At 47.0% G+C, this 17405-nt stretch overlaps 1 pseudogene; it reads left to right on the top strand.

The window, feature by feature from the left end:
- Positions 1-14419: 14419 nt before the first annotated feature.
- On the top strand, positions 14420-15492 carry LOC144098124 (uncharacterized; annotated as a pseudogene).
- Positions 15493-17405: the final 1913 nt, after the last annotated feature.

The raw sequence follows: 17405 nt of genomic DNA on the forward strand, positions 1-17405 counted from the left end.
AATTCAGTTCTGCTTTTTCCAGTTTAACTCTCTGTATATGTATGTTGTAAAATTATGCTCTGCTGTCATCATCTACAAGCTCGCCTCCTGTTCATCTTCCAAGCCGAACGACACTAGAGGAAGGGTTTGTGAACCATCCTCGAAGAAACGGACGACTATTGAAATTCTACTGCATACACGCTCAGGACGACATCGTTCGCCAAGAGGGCCTTCAGCGCCGAAGCCCGTCGGCGTGCAGCTTCTGCCAGCAACCGCTCGAGCCCAACTCCGGAGCCACTCCATCGCCCCCATGAAGTCGTCGGCACGTAAGCTCGGACGCCCCAGCCTCTGATGTATAATCTTAATCATGCGTAATTATTGAATATACCTGTTTGTTTAAACTGAGCCATACGGTGTCTCTTTGCCTCTCCGTCCCGTGTGGACCTGCGCATTATGGGGGTCATCACATCTTAAAGTCTAATCCTAAACGCTTCTGGAGCATAATAAAACCTAGCACTAACGACAAAGTGTCATTACTTTCAGCAACTGGAAATCCCATTCCGGACCATCTTTGTGCCACTTCACTAAATGACTCTTTTGTCCAGTCATTTTCTTCCTCATCCGTTGATCGCCACCATCCCAAACTCCAATCGTGTAACTACTACTGTATGGATCCAATTGTGTTTGACTCTCATGGCATTATACCGATCATTAATAATTTAAAACAAATATCTTCTAGCGGAATCGATGGCATTAATAGCAAATTTCTTCGGAATACTGTTGAATATACCTCTATCATTTTGGAAAGCATATTCTCACAGTCGTACCATGATGGCGTACTACCCGAGGACTGGAAAACTGCTAAGGTCATACCTGTACATAAAGCCGGTGACAAACAGAACCCATCTAACTATCGACCCATCTCTCTCACATCAATACCCTGCAAAATAATGGAACATATAATTCTCACTCACCTTGTTAATTTTCTTGAAGATAATAGCTTCTTTTCTCTGACTCAGCATGGCTTTCGGAAAGGTTTCTCCTGTGAAACTCAATTACTTTCCTTTACTAATGATCTGCACTTCTACTTAGACTCCGCGTTTTCCACAGACTGCATATTTCTCGACTTCGCTAAGGCATTCGATAAAGTTAACCATTCATTACTTCTATATAAACTCAGCATTCTAAATATTGACCCTTCTGTTCTGAACTGGATTCGCGCGTTTCTTTTTTCTCGCCTTCAGTTTGTGCATGCTAATGACACTAATTCTTCTACCGTGCCAGTTGGTTCTGGGGTTCCTCAAGGATCTGTCCTTGGCCCTTTACTGTTCCTGATTTATATTAATGATCTGCCTGCTACTGTTAACTCTAGGATTTGTTTGTTTGCCGACGACTGCGTGATTTACCGTAAAATAACTAACGATTCCGATATTCGCTCTCTCCAGGTCGATCTTAATAACATAATAGACTGGTGTCATAATTGGAAAATGGAACTAAATATTAAAAAATGCAAATCTATGAGAGTTTCACGTTCAAATACTACTTGTCCTCCTTATTTTCTTCACAGTCATCCCCTTGAAAGCGTAAGATCGTACCGGTATCTTGGCATACATATAACTAACACCCTGTCCTGGAAACTTCATATAGAACATATAGCATCTAAAGCAAACAAAACGCTTGGTTATCTTCGAAGAAATTTTACACTTGCTCCATCTTCATTAAAATCATTATTATACATGACCTACGTACGACCGCAAATGGAATACGCTTCATCTATATGGGACCCTGGACAGGTCTCACTGACACAGGTTCTGGAAACTGTCCAGAATCGTGCAACTAGATTCATTTTAGGCAATTACCATCGTACATCTAGCGTCACCCAAATGAAAAAGTCTTTAAACCTCCTGCCCCTAGCTACCCGCCGTAAGCACTTCCGCATCTGCCTATTCCATAAGATTTTCTACTCCAATTTTCAACTTCGCTCTCGATGGATTCAACCAGCACCGTTCATTTCTCACCGTCGTGATCATCAACACAAGGTCACAGTGCCTCATTGTAACACAGTGACATGTGCGCAATCATATTTTCCGCTAACTTCTAAAGAATGGAATTCTCTACCCGCATCATTAACTAGCATCACTGATTCAACTCAATTTAGAAGAATACTTACCACTCTGATTACATAATGATCGCTTTTATATTTTATTGGAGTGTTGTGTTCTCCACGTATTAGTATTGTTCTTAAACTATTTTATTAATCTGTTCCGTGTTCATTTTGCTCACTTCTTTTTATCCTGCCTCCGTTGTTCTATAGTTTTGTATGAATTGTGCTTTGTTTATTTTTCTTGTTAACAACTGCCCTTCCCCTCTGAAATGTACTTTGTACCTTGAGGGTATCACAAATAAATAAATAAATACAAAAATGTCGCGTCATACCAGGTCCCTACCCGCCCCCCTTTCCCCATTTCAAGGTCGATATGGATCCCACGTTACCGAACATGCGCGCATGAAGCATTGCGATGTGTGCCCACAACCCGGTCCACGTTAATGACTTTCGGATTGTCCAGCAGGTAAACGCGCCAGTTCTCATGTATGTCATACTGCAACGATCATGCAACGACACATGCCTTTGGCCCTCGAGATGTTGCCGTTGATGATGATACTGATGATGATTATAGTTTATTTTTACGAGCCCAGGGAAGTCTCATATACCATTACCAAATTAAACGTCGCCAGAATGTTGTAAATATTGCACATTGCCCTGCAACCACAGACAATAATTCTGCGGGAAAACAGCAATACGTGGAGCTGATAATTAAGGATGATGATGTTGATGTTGTTTGGAGGTCGATACCCTTGCTCGTTTCCGCAACTTCCCTCCAGGTGGAAATGGTAATGATTTCGAAATCCTGGGAATTCTGCGATGATTCGGCAAGAACGTGCTAGATTACGTACTAGAACACTGTGCAGACTATTGAAATCACACGGGTCAAAACAACTGGTCTACAGTGGGCAGCGTGAACCATTCTCTCTGTCAAGAGCACCACGGTTCACCGCTAAAATTTCGCCGCTGCAAAATATTTTCCAAGCCTCACCCCCCCACCCCCCCACCCTGGACAGAAGAAAAGAAAACACCGGCTAAGTTCTCATATTCCTGAAAAGAATTCTGGGTACCACTCCGTCAGACACGAACTACTTTGAGTCTATCAGTCGTTTTCCTTCAAAACTGAACTCATCAATGGTACGCCAGCATCCTCGACGTTTTTTACGCGCGAGCACCGCGTGAGCATTCCGCAAAGCCGTTTAAGGCGAACAATGGGTCTCAGCAAAATAGTTAAAGGAAAGATAACGGTGTGGCTAGTGCCTGGTCGTCTGCAAGGCAGGCCGCCAACCTAACGAATATCATATGAGAAAATAAAAAAAAGAAACAGTATGACTAAAAACTTACAAACTAAAATCGCATTCTAAAAACAGAAGCGAACAACAGTGTGCCCCATTAAACATCATATTAGAAGGCTGGAAACAGCGCCTCAGCTGCACAGCCCAGCGCGTATTCATTTTTATTCACACATCTTCATTAAAGAAAAGGAAGAGGAATCAGCTACCACATCACCATACATTCGTTATAGTTTTGCATTTTTTCACCGCTGTAACACCACTATGCTGGTACGTTCCCCTCGTGCGGCGGTATTTCGGCGCAATAAATGAATTTCCGAGAAGGAACAAGGAACGGGAGACCAAAGAGACGTGGTTCGAAAGGATAAAAAAGTGAAATTATATTTGCATCTGCTTGCATTACAGAACGGGAATATACAGGAGTAGTGTGAGATACGAAAGGGGAATGCACCAATCAAATGCTTTGAAGGTACTATGCAGGTTTTTCTGGCTTCGTGCTTTTTTCATCAAATCAGCAAGTGTCCTTGTTAAAAACTGCTTGAATCACACTTTCTTGCCTGTGCCAACTGCTCTAGTTTCGGTTGAGTCAGCGTGTATTGTACAGCAGGATCCCTCTAACCCGATTGCAAGGCAAGGGCCGTGACGTCAGCGCCCGCAAAGAGCACGGACACGAAGCAGTCTTGGTTTGAGCCATCTCACTGCGATGAATTTATTGCGTGCTTGTTGGACTGAGCTTATTCGTTTGCGGCATCAGGCAAAGCTACCGCGGGTCAAAGTGAGTTATGTGTTGCATGCACCCGGGAATTTGAGTCGACCGGCGAGCAGCTACGGCCGCTACGTCAGCGGGGGAAGAGGGAGGAAGAGTGGCATGCTGTGACAGCAGCACTACTTCCACGAAAACCAGAAGGGTGCGCCTTCGTGTAGGCTCGCGCAAAACGGACGTTACGGCGCAGCACCAAAAGCTGAGAGCGGATTGGGGCATTCGGAGGTCGAAACGGGAAACCGAACAACAAGCGTCAGTTCGTGACTACTGCGGCGGTGCGCTCCAAATCCGCTTCGCAAGCGTCGCTCGCAAAAAGTCTCGACCTCAACATTTCGACCTCACTGAATGACGACCTCACTCAACCTCAAACTCACGCGCGAGGTTGAGGTCTGATTTGCTAATCTCAGTCACGAAATTTCAAGCCATCGCCCACCTCACCTCAACCTCACCTCACGACGTGAGGTTGAGGTCATTTTGAGGTTGAGGTCGACCTCATGAGGTCTAAGCCCCATGAGGTCGCCCGCCTCTGATCGCCGAGTCCCTGGCCCAACTGACGAAGGCAGACGTGCCATTTAAATGGGAAGCGCCGCAAGCAGAAGCCCTCAAAGAACGTCGGTGTCGTTTACAGTCAGCACAGATCCTCGCGCATTTTGATGAGAACGCCGATACTGAAGTTCATACCAACGCAAGCAGCGTGGACTTAGGCGCCGTCCTCGTTCAAAGAAGCGGCGAGCTGGAGAAAGTCATCGCATGCGCTAGCCGTTTCCTTTCCAAGGTCACAGCTAACTATTCGTCAACTGTGAAGGACTGCCTTGCCATGATCTGGGCTACGTCGAAATTCCGCCCCAACCAGTACGGACGACCGTTCAAGGTGGTCAGCGATCCCCACGCGCTGTGATGGCTAGCAATTTGAAGGACCCCTCTGGCCGCTTCGCTCGATGGAGTCTGCGCCTCCAGGAGTTTGAAGTCACCGTCGTTTACAAGTCCGGACGCAAGCACTCTGACGCCGATTGCCTCTGACGAGCCCCTGAAGATACACTGCCGCCGGACGACGATGAGGACGCCTCCCTCGGAACCATCAGCCCCAGCTCTATTGCTCAGCAGCAACGCTCGGACCCCGACCTTAAAGGCCTCATCGAGTACCTGAAAGGCAAGGTTTCTTCACCCCCCGCCTCATACATGCGAGGACTGTCTTCCTTCTGTGTACAGAATGATGTACTCATGAAGAACTTCGCAGCGAACAAAACAGCTTACCTCCTTGTAGTAGCTGCAAGTCTCCGCGAAGAAGTTCTACAGGCTTCACTTGACGAGCCGACAGCTGGATACCTCGGGTTTTCTCACACCCTCCGCCGCATTCAAGACAATTACTGGCCCCGACTGTCTGCCGATGCCGCACATTACGTGAAAGCCTGCTGAGACTGTCAGCGACGAAATACCCCTCCGACTCGACCAGCAGGATTTCTGAACCCCATTGAACCTCCCTCAAGGCCCTCTCAGCAGATCGGTATGGACTTGGCCCTTTCCCAAAGTACTCTGAAAATAAGTGGTTCATCGTAGCGACCGACTGCCTGACCCGCTACGCCGAGGCAAAAACCCTACCGAACAGAACAGCAGCAGATATCGCCAAAAGTTTTGTGGAGTGCATTCTTCTGCGACACAGCCAGCGGAGGACAACTGCTTACCATCCGTAGACTAACGGACTGACCGAGTGTCTGAACAGAACCATCGCCTATATGCTCGCCATGTATGTTGATGCAGAACACAAGTCCTCGGATGTCATCCTGCCTTACGTCATCTTCGTTCACAACACCGCGTTACATCGGGTCGATGCTTCTTTGAGAGGGTAGGAATGCCGCTAATCTTTGCAGTGTTTGTTCTTTCTTCAAAGCTGCCGGCACGCCGCTTTAACGCTTTGCTCGAGATGCGTGACGCGACCAGATTTGTCGCGATTTATCGCATCCAGGCGGAGCTGTATACGTTGTTCCAGAATGTTCAAGTAACTGTGCACGATTTAGCTCGAAAGTTCGCTATCAGCTTTAAATTGAGCACGGCCGACAGCGGCGGGCATTCTGTTCGACGACCGCCCAGCGTTCTTGCTGCTACGCCGCCTCCGTGTGATTCAGTTCATTTTGGGCGCAAGTCAGCCCAAATAAAAAGTATTCATTAGGCATCATTTATCAATCTTTCTGCTTGGCGGACTAGTCACCACTTCGTGACAATATGAACATGTCAGTCTGTCCAACAACTCTCACAATAATGGCTTGTCTTTCAATAACGTGCAGGCTACGTTTCAGGCCTTCTAGTTCCAAGTAGCAACTGCCTCCTACTTCACTGGACTACAAGATACAACGCGCACGCACGCACGCACGCACGCACACACACACACACACACACACACACCACACACACACACACACACACACACACACACACACACACACACACACACACACACACACACACACACACACACACACACCACACACCACACACCACACACCACACACACACACACACACACACACACACACACACACACACACACACACACACACACACACTGCAGACCTTTGCATCCACCTGCAAAACCATTGGAAATCCAGATATGAGGGGTCCTGTCTATTCAACATGCATGCATACGTTTAGTTTTAATGCAAAGAAAAACATGAGTCACAGTCTTGTATGAAGTAAATAAATATACACAAGCCACCTGTTAAATCTTGACAACTGGCCAGCAGAATCCCCTGACCGTTTCCTGTACAGAGGTGTGAAGATTGTCCGGAGATAACCGGAGTGCGTTTAAATGGTACTCTTTTCACCATTGACAAAGTGCTTTGAACATATTCTTGTGTTGTCATTTGGGCTCCAGTTGGAGAAGTCTTCACCACTGAAATATAATGCAACGAAATTTGACACGCAACTGCAAAAGCAATTCACCCCTTTAGGCAAAACATGCAAATCTGCGCGAGACGCGCAAGCACATAAGGGAACGACAAACGGGAGGTGGGACCTGAATTAATAACTTGCTATTCGCCCCGCGAGGCGTGCTGCGAAGTTAATTCAAGGTACCTCGACACGTACGCGCTAACGTTGTGCGTACGTGCTTGAGTTCCGGCATAGGACAAAACCGCGACCAAGAACCCCGCTTTCGAACACGACGAACCATGATTTGAAGACCGCGATTCTGACAGAACCAGAGAAACGGCTCCTTAGCGCGGGAGCGCGACCACAATTCGACGATACCTCGCGAGAGAACAACTAGCGGCGAATTTAATAAATGCTCAACATTATAGCTTCATTCAGCCGCTCCGCATTTACACATTTTTTTTTCCTTAGCTTGACACGAATTACAACACCAGCGCAACTTACTTGACACGACGCACTGCGACGATCCACTTCAGTCGCCGGGTTGACTCGTACGGCCTTGCAGGAAAACGAAACAGCTTCACGTCTTCGTTCCCTTCTCGGCTATGGCAGTCCTTGAGGCAACAGTATCTCCGGTTAGTTTTTTCCGAGTACGACCGACATCCATGGTGTAGGATGGCCGAGGTCAGAAAATCCGCAAAGCTGCACAACCTCGCTGTTGGCGCCTCTCTCGTGAAGCGGAGCCGGCCGGGCCGCGCCGAGCTGCCTACTCAGTGCTGTCGCTTTCGACCACGAGACGGCGCCACATGTACCGGCAAACTTCACTGCAGGTTGCCTTAATAGAGAGTTTTAGTTTCACGTACGTAGAGGGTATAGCTGGTAACGTAGAGGAGCTCTACAGTATTAACGAGAGGGTATCAGCTATAGTAATTAGGCTGAATAGGAGGTACAAGCTGAAAGTGGTGCAGGCCTACGCACCCACATCCAGCCATGATGACCAGACCGTTGAAAGCTTCTATGAGGACGTAGAATCAGCAATGAATAAAGTAAAATCGCAGTACACTGTACTGATGGGCGACTTCAATGCGAAGGTGGGCAAGAAGCAGGCTGACGACCACGCAGTAGGTGACTATGGGATAGGCTCTAGAAATAGCAGGGGAGAGTTATTGGTCGAATTCGCGGATAGAAATAATTTACGGATCATGAATACCTTCTTCCGCAAACGAGAAAACAGGAAGTGGACCTGGAAGAGCCCCAATGGTGAGATTAAAAATGAAATCGACTTCATACTATGCGCTAAACCTGGCATCATTGAGGATGTGGCCGTCCTCGGAAGGGTGCGTTGCAGCGACCATAGAATGGTAAGGTCTAGAATTAGCTTAGACCTGAAGAGGGAACGGAAGAAGCTAGCGAAGAAGAAGACCATTAATGAGTTAGCCGTAAGAGGGAAAGCACAAGAGTTTAGGATAGCGCTGCAAAACAGATATTCGGCTTTAACTGAGGAAGATGATCTTGATGTTCATTCAATGCACGATAACCTGACATCAATAATTACGGAGTGCGCAGTAGAAGTAGGCGGTAGGACAGTTCGAAAAGATACCGGGAAGCTATCTCAGGTGACGAAAGATCTGATTAAGAAGCGCCAAAACATGAAGGCATCTAACACTACCGATAGAATAGAGCTAACGGAGCTATCAAAGTTAATAAATAAGCGCAAGGTAGCCGACATAAGGAAGTTTAATATGGAGAGAATCGAGCATGCTATAAAGAACGGAGGTAGCCTAAAAACAGTGAAGAGGAAACTAGGCATAGGTAAAAACCAGATGTATGCATTAAGAGACAAGCAGGGCAATGTCATTAGCAATATGGATAAGATAGCTAACGTAGCCGAAGAGTTCTACACAGACCTGTACAGTAGCCAATGTAATCGGAGCGCTAATGAGAACAGCAGTGCACAGCAATGCGTCATCCCGCCAGTAACGAAAGATGAAGTAAAGAAAGCCTTAGAAGCAATGAAAAGGGGAAAAACAGCTGGGGAGGATCAGGTAACAGCAGGTCTGTTGAAGGATGGAGGGGACATCGTGCTAGAAAAACTAGCCACCCTGTATACGCAATGCCTTATGACCTCGACTGTACCAGAAGCTTGGAAGAATGCAAACATTATCTTAATTCATAAGAAGGGAGACGCCAAGGACTTGAAAAATTACAGGCCGATCAGCTTACTATCCGTTGCCTACAAAGTATTTACTAAGGTAATCGCTAATAGAGTCAGGGCAACGTTAGACTTTAATCAACCAAATAATCAGGCAGGCTTTCGTAAAGGATATTCCACAATAGATCATATTCACACTATCAATCAGGTGATAGAGAAATGCGCAGAATATAACCAACCTCTCTATATAGCTTTCATTGATTACGAGAAAGCATTCGACTCAGTGGAAACCTCAGCAGTCATACAGGCATTGCGTAATCAGGGGGTAGAAGAGCCTTATGTCAAAATACTGGAAGATATATATAGCAACTGCACAGCTACTATAGTCCTCCATAAAGTCTGCAATAAAATTCCAATAAGGAAGGGTGTCAGGCAAGGAGACACGATCTCGCCAATGCTGTTCACCGCATGTTTGCAGGAGGTATTTCGAGGCCTGAATTGGGAACAGTTGGGAATAAGAATAAATGGAGAATACCTAAATAATCTGCGATTTGCTGATGACATTGCCTTGCTGAGTCACTCAGGAGGTGAACTGCAAATCATGATCAACGAGTTAGACAGGCAGAGCAGATCGATGGGTCTAAAAATTAACATGCAGAAAACCAAGGTAATGTTCAACAGCCTAGCAAGGGAACAACAGTTCACAGTTGGCAGGGAGAGCCTAGAAATTGTCCCGGAATACGTCTACTTAGGGCAGGTAGTGACAGCTGATCCGGATCATGAGAGGGAGATAACTAGAAGGATAAGAATGGGGTGGAGCGCATATGGCAAATTCTCGCAGATCATGAGTGGCAGTTTACCAATTTCCCTCAAGAGGAAAGTGTACAACAGCATAATCTTACCGGTACTCACCTACGGGGCAGAAACGTGGAGGCTAACGAAAAGAGTTCAGCTTAAGTTAAGGACAACGCAGCGAGCCATGGAAAGAAAAATGATAGGTGTAACGTTAAGAGATCGGAAGCGGGCAGAGTGGGTGAGGGAACAAACACGGGTTAATGACATCCTAGTCGAAATCAAGAGAAAGAAATGGGCTTGGGCAGGGCATGTAATGCGAAGGCAGGATAACCGCTGGTCTTTAAGGGTAACGGAGTGGGTTCCAAGAGAAAGTAAGCGTAGCAGGGGGCGGCAGAAGGTTAGGTGGGCGGATGAGATTAAGAAGTTTGCAGGCAAAGGGTGGATGCAGCTGACAAAGGATAGGGTTAATTGGAGAGACATGGGAGAGGCCTTTGCCCTACAGTGGGTGTAGTAAGGCTGATGATGATGATGATGATGATGACGTAGAGGGTTCACGTACGCAAACGTGAGAAGTCTGCGTAGCCTGCACGTAGGTCGTTTGAAACCCTTATAGTTACACGTACGCAAAGCACGCTGCGCGTTACGCCTAGCGCCATCTACTAAGAAACACAGACATTAGTTGTAGCCTAAATCATCCAAGACAAGTGTTTAAGCCAAGCCATTCATAGCGAGACCGTTGCTATGACGACGACCAACGCTACTTCGTCAGGCTTAACAGCTGAAAAATCGCCCTTCTGTCTGAAAAACAAAAGCTATTTGTCGCTTGAAACCTTATGCTAGGGCAAGAATTGGCAAATCGAAGGCGAATACAACAGTTTAGAACACGATATCACGTCGAGGGATTAGCGAAGAAGCTGTCATCGCTGTGAAGCGGCGGGCAGGGTGCCGCCATGTTTGTCAACGCTACGTACGCAAGCAACGCAAAGACCGCAACGTAAAAATCCGAATCTCACGTACGTACGTGAGTCTCGCGCATACCCTTTGCGTTCTGCGCATGCGCACTGGTCACCCGTAAGAGCTCTACGTACGTGAAGCCTCTACGTACGTGAAACTAAAACTATCTATTAGAGAGTTTTAGTTTTGTGTACGTAGAGGGTTCACGTACGCAAACGTGAGGAGTCTACGTAGCCTGCACGAAGGTGGTTTGAAACCCTTATAGTTACACGTACGCGAAGCACTCCGCGCGTTACGCCTAGCGCCATCTACTAAGAAACACAGACACTGGTTGTAGCCTAAATCATCCAAGACAAGTCTTTAAGCCAAGCCATTCAAAGCGAGACCGTTGCTATGACGACGACCAACGCTTCTTCGTCAGGCTTAACAGCTCAAAAATCGCTCTTCTGTTTGAAAAACAAAAGCTATTTGTCGCTTGAAACCTTATGCGAGGGTAAGAATGGGCAAATCGAAGGCGAATACAGCAGTTTAGAACGCGATATCGCGTCGAGGGATTAGCGACGAAGCTGTTATCGCAGTGAAGCGGAGGGCAGGGCGCCGCCACGTTTGTCAACGCTACGTACACAAAACTAAAACTCTCTAATAGATAGTTTTAGTTTCACGTACGTAGAGGCTTCACGTACGTAGAGCTCTTACGTGTGACCAGTGCGCATGCGCAGAACGCAAAGGGTATGAGCGAGTCTCACGTACGTACGTGAGATTCGGATTTTTACGTTGCGGTCTTTGCGTTGCTAGAGTGTACTAGAAAAGTTTCGAGTGGGCCGAATAACCGGCTCCGCGCTTGCTAGGAGGTGAGGCGCTCCGCGTTGAAAATGCTGCGGTGGCGCTTCGGTCGAAGTGGATTGGGTTGCGCCGGAGCAGACGAAGCGTCAGGAATGTTCTCGAGCAGCTAGCGGCGGCGGTTTTCTTTGCGTAGCTCGTTCTTTTGTGATCACTGTTTTATCTTGCAGTTACCATCAAAGTGTGTGGCATGCCTAATCGAAGGCATCGTCACTGCTACGCACCGGGATGTCGCACCGGCTACGCGGGCGTCCCAGCCGAGAGGAAGCTGTCGTTGTCCAGCGTCCCGAAAGATGCGGTTCGAAGGAAAGCCTGGGAGCGGAACCTCCATCGCGCTGACAAGCCTCTGGATGAGAACTGCGCAGTTTGTGAGCTGCACTTTGAAGAACGGTACATACTTCGTGACTACGTGCACGTAGTGGCCGGCAAAGAAGTGAGAATCGCGCGCGGAGTGCCCGCGCTCACACCGGAAGCAGTGCCCACGCTTTTGCCCAATACGCCGAAGTATTTGAGCTCAAAGGCACCCCCGAAACGTGCACCACGCAAGCGTGGCACGTCTACCGTGCTCGAAAGCCCGGGCTGCAAAAGGAAGAAAGCCTGCACGAGTGTACCTACGGCCGTGCACGACAGTGGAAACTGCGACGACGAGTCGGCAGTAGAGTGCACGCAATGGCCAGCTCTTGACTCAAACAATCTCAGGGACCTGAAGACCCCTTCAGCGTACTGGTCAGTGCATAATTTTTCCGACTACGAAGGCACTGTTTATGCACTGTCAAGCTTGGAAGCAAGTTCTGGCACGGTGACCTCTGAAAGGGCTGTTCTGTTCAGCCTGAGTGCGACCGAGATTACGTACAGAACATTCCTCAAGCGAAAACTCGTTGCTGAAGGTGCTTCGAAGACTGTGCTCGAAGCAGAGCGAGTCATTTCTGAAGCCTCCGATTTTCTTGCATGTCCTGGTGCGCACTGTACCTCTGCTATTTTAGAGAAAGATCTCACTGCAAAACTTCTGGAAAAAACAACAGTCATTCATGGGGCCTTCCACAGCAAGACATGCACAGGGATGACAATAACCAAAGGTAAATTTGTGAAGCGAAGTGACAGATGCAGAGTAGTACACTATTTCATGTGCAGTAAACTGTGAAGGTCACGCCCTGTGCTACTGAGGGCAAGATTAGGTTAAAAGCCTAATCACGATGATTAAGATGCGCGCTACATGTGGTAGCAACAGTCCAGAAATTAAGCAACAAGCGTATTTTGCAATTTGTGTTGCTTTGTATCGCTGACCGAGGCATATGCAATGCAAAAGTGCTGTGATAAGAATTGGAATAGGAGTTTTGTTAATATTACTAAAATATATCAAATTACCCAGGTGTGTTTGCTCAAGCATGCGAACAAAACCTTTTATTGTTCATAAAGCCCTTTCACGCTATAGTGCACTTGCATAAGTAGAATGATAAGTGATGACAAATTTCTCAAGTATTTTGCAATGAGCTTTGGTAGTAGCTTCACTACTTTTGACATTCATTCTTATTTCAAACAATATTGCTCTTCTTACATAATTGTGACTAACTGGTGTGTGACATGAAGGCTTAACAAAATACCTAATTTATTTTCAGGAGTCCCATGCCTTTCATGCCGTTATCTGTGCAAGACCCTGCTGACACGGATGTCTCGGCTCAGAAACCGTCGTCACAAGCAAATCACGACAGTGGGCCAAAAGCTCAGGTCTATGTTGCAGAAGCACAGGCGCCTGTCCAAGAGACTAATAAGCCTGAAGGGACAAATCGAGAGCATGAAGGCACGAAATTCAGCAATAAAAGAAGAGACTTTGGCGGAAAGCATTGCTATCTTGCCCAAAAAACAACAGGAAAGCGTGCGGCACTGCTTTGATGCCTGCAAAAGAAAGAGTACAAGGGGCATGAACTTTACTAAAGAATCGGTGCTTGAGTGCATTTTAATGAAAATGAGGAGCCCGAAACTCTATAGGCACATCAGGAACCACAACATTCTCGTACTTCCAAGTAACACCACTTTGAAGAAGTACACTGCAGCATACAAAAGTGGCTTTGGATTCAACAAGAAGGTGATGGAAATCCTCAAACAAAAAACAAGCACAATGGACAGCTTCAGTCGTCATGGGGGCCTTCTGATTGATGAAATGAAGTTGTCAGAGCACCTATCAATGGAAAAGTGTGCAAAGTTGCGTGGATTTGTTGATCTCGGCCCATTCACACCTCCCGAAGATGCAGGGCTTCCATGCGACCATGGAATGGTTGTCATGTTTGTCCCGTTCACTGGGCGGTTTTCGCAGATAATAGGAACATTTGCAGCGAACGGAAATGTCAAGGGAAACCTGCTATGCAAAATACTTATTGAAGCCGTGATTTTGGCTGAGCAAGCGGGACTCTTTGTAGATTTCGTGACCTGTGACGGTGCCTCATGGAATCGGAAAATGTGGACACTAATGGGCAAAGGCATCTGCCAGCAAGATTACGTGCGGAGTGAAACATCCTGTTGACGCAAAAAGGAACCTGTATTTCCTTTCAGACTTCCCGCATCTACTGAAATGCCTTCGAAACTCACTGCTGAAAGGTGGCTTTAATACACCAGACGGACGAGTAAGATTTTATCTGTTTTGAGTGTTCCAGCATAGTTATCCTGCAAAGTGACTAACAATGTGCTTCTTTTTTATGATGCAGGTTTCAACATATTTTGTTAAAGAAGCGTTCAACTATGACAAAGATAATGTGACGCTGGAGGCAATGCCAGGGCTGACTTTAAGCCATCTGGACCCAAACAATTTGAAAAAATGCGGGTCACCCTCGCGTTCCAGCTCTTCGGTGACCGCGTGTGGCGTGGCTTGCATCATTATAAGGACAGACTTGAATCAAGTTATGGAAAAGGAGCTATAGATGCTACGGAAAAATTCTTCAGGTAACCTGTTTTGTACTCTCAATCTCTGCATGTGATAAGGCAGCATGTGCGACAAAAAGTTGTCTTCAGTTGTGAAAATAGTATTGCTCTTACCTGTAGTGACAGCAGATCTTTATTTTTTTCAGAACGATCAACGAACTGATCAAAACATTGACATCGCGCTACAAGTCTGAAGCTCTCTGGCCAAACTCAAGAGGTGCTGCTGCGTTGTCGGCTTTCCTGGAATACATCACTAAGTGGGAGGAGTGCACCGTCAACGGGGTTGGCTTCATCAGCAAGACAACGGCTGTCGGCTTTAGAGTGACATTGTCTGGAGTGTTGCGACGTTTGGAGTATTTAACCAAAGAAGTTGGATTTAAGTACTTAATGACGGCCAAGTTAAGCCAGGATCCAGTTGAAAACATTGTTCGGGGTTGTACGGCAGTCATCAGGGTGTAATGACCATCCTACACCTGAGCAGTTCTTGATAACTGTTAACTGCCTCAGCTTTTACAGCCTGGCCAGACCTGTTGATGGTGCCAGTGTTGAGCCACTAGTCCTCACAGCGCTACTTGACACAGGAAACACAGACCTGTCAAATTCCACAACCTTGGAAGACACAATTGACAGCTATATTTCAAGGGGGGACCTTGATTTCCTAGAGGATGCTGCCAGCCAGAAAGGCAACGGTGTTCCCAGTGAGCACAAAAGTCTAGTTCAAAAAAGAAGTGACTCGCGCCTTATCTACCACATGGCAGGATATGTCGCCAGGAAATTTGTGAAAAAAACTGGATGTGATGCATGTCGCACTCTTTTGCTTGTGAGCAATGCATAGGGGAGGTCAGACCTGCACTCTGGTTTTACCAGCTTCGCTGACACAGGTGGACTGCTGTATCCATCTAAAGAGCTCTTTGAGTTCATTAACTACTTAGAGAGTGCCTTTACGGGCTGCTTCAGCATGAATCAATTACATGCTGACAGCATTCTGGATGTGCTGTCACTGCTCAGGACCAGAACAAAAACAATTGGATGCACAGTCCATGAAGGCGAAGTAAAGTGCAAGGTTGTGAAGTTTAATATTGTAACACGGCTCCACTTCCTGATTAAGGGCCTAAACAAATCAAATGATGAAAGGTGTCAAAGGATGAAGCACCTAAAAGTGCGCAGGTGTCTGTGACACTGACAAGCAGTACTGCTGGTTGCTTTCGCGAAATAAATGTTGACATATTTTGCATTTGAGTTGCACTTGCCATCAGTGGTTTATAATATACATCATTCCTGTCCAATTATTGGCATGTTTCACGGCCTTTTATTGCCATAACCAAAAATGTATTCATCCTTGTGCAACACCAAGAAAATATTTTGCTTGTACAACAGAACTTTGGTCAGTGATAGCCTGCCTGCTCACAACGAAAAGGTTCAGAGAGAAGTAAACTGAGCGCTGAGTGGTGTTCGAATCCCAGTCTTGCACTCAGCTGTTGCGATTTGCGTACGCGGGGGCCCTTGAGCGCTCCGACTTTGTAACATTTCTCGACTCTGCGATTCCAGACTTTCATTTGGAATCGCGCCCGAACGCATTCCTGCGCTTTATTTTTGTGCGCGTCCATGCATTCCGCGTAAATATATTTCGTTCTCGCGCTGACAGCATGCTTTCGCGATTCCACTGCCTAATACACATCGTGTGGTTAAGGACTTTTTTTTATTACCTCTGCATGACGACGGATATTTCATCAGTATTCGAAGAAAAAAAGTTATGGTAGACTCCGTGTAAGCTGCCAGGCCAGACATACACGCGAACTTGTGGAGTGCGCGGCAGTTGCAACTCGCCTGAGGCGCACACGGAGGGGACGGTCAAGAGACTACAAGCGTTCCGAAACACCTCGGGGCCTATCTTGTGCCGTACTGCGCCAATGACCCCTGTTTGAATAAAAAGAATCAACCCGTACAGCCAAGACGCCGCAGAAGGGGCCGCAGCGCACAGCTTGCGCCGCGTCTGCCGGCGCGCCCAGCCAATCCACTTCGATCACAGCGCCCTCTATTCTCTCGACAGCCAGCGCCTCGCTTTGAGCGCCTCGTTCGTCTCACTCAGATCTTTCTAGTACACTCTAGCGTTGCTTGCGTACGTAGCGTTGACAAACATGGCGGCACCCTGGCCGCCGCTTCATGGCGATAACAGCTTCGTCGCTAATCCCTCGAGGCGATATCGTGTTCTAAACTGTTGTATTCGCCTTCGATTTGCCCATTCTTACCCTCGCATAAGGTTTCAAGCGACAAATGGCTTTAGTGTTTCAGACAGAAGGGCGATTTTTCAGTAGTTAAGCCTGACGAAGTAGCGTTGGTCGTCGTCATAGCAACGGTCTCGCTATGAATGGCTTGGTTTAAAGACTTGTCTTGGATAATTTTGGCTACAACCAGTGTCTGTGTTTCTTAGTAGATGGCGCTAGGTGTAACGCGCGGCGTGTTTCGCGTAGTGTAACTGTAAGGGTTTCAAACCACCTTCCTGCAGGCTACGTAGACTTCTCACGTTTGCGTACGTGAACCCTCTACGTACGTGAAACTAAAACTCTCTAACGTAAGAATCCGAATCTCACGTACGTCCGTAAGTCTCACGCAGACCCTTTGCGTTCTGCGCATGCGCACTGGTCACCCGTAAGAGCCCTACGTACGTGAAGCCTCTACGTACGTGAAACTAAATCTCTCTATTAGAGTGTTTTAGTTTCACGTACGTAGAGGGTTCACGTACGCAAA

The sequence above is a fragment of the Amblyomma americanum genome, chromosome 7 (assembly GCF_052857255.1).
Source record: "Amblyomma americanum isolate KBUSLIRL-KWMA chromosome 7, ASM5285725v1, whole genome shotgun sequence".
Taxonomy (NCBI): Eukaryota; Metazoa; Arthropoda; class Arachnida; order Ixodida; family Ixodidae; genus Amblyomma; species Amblyomma americanum.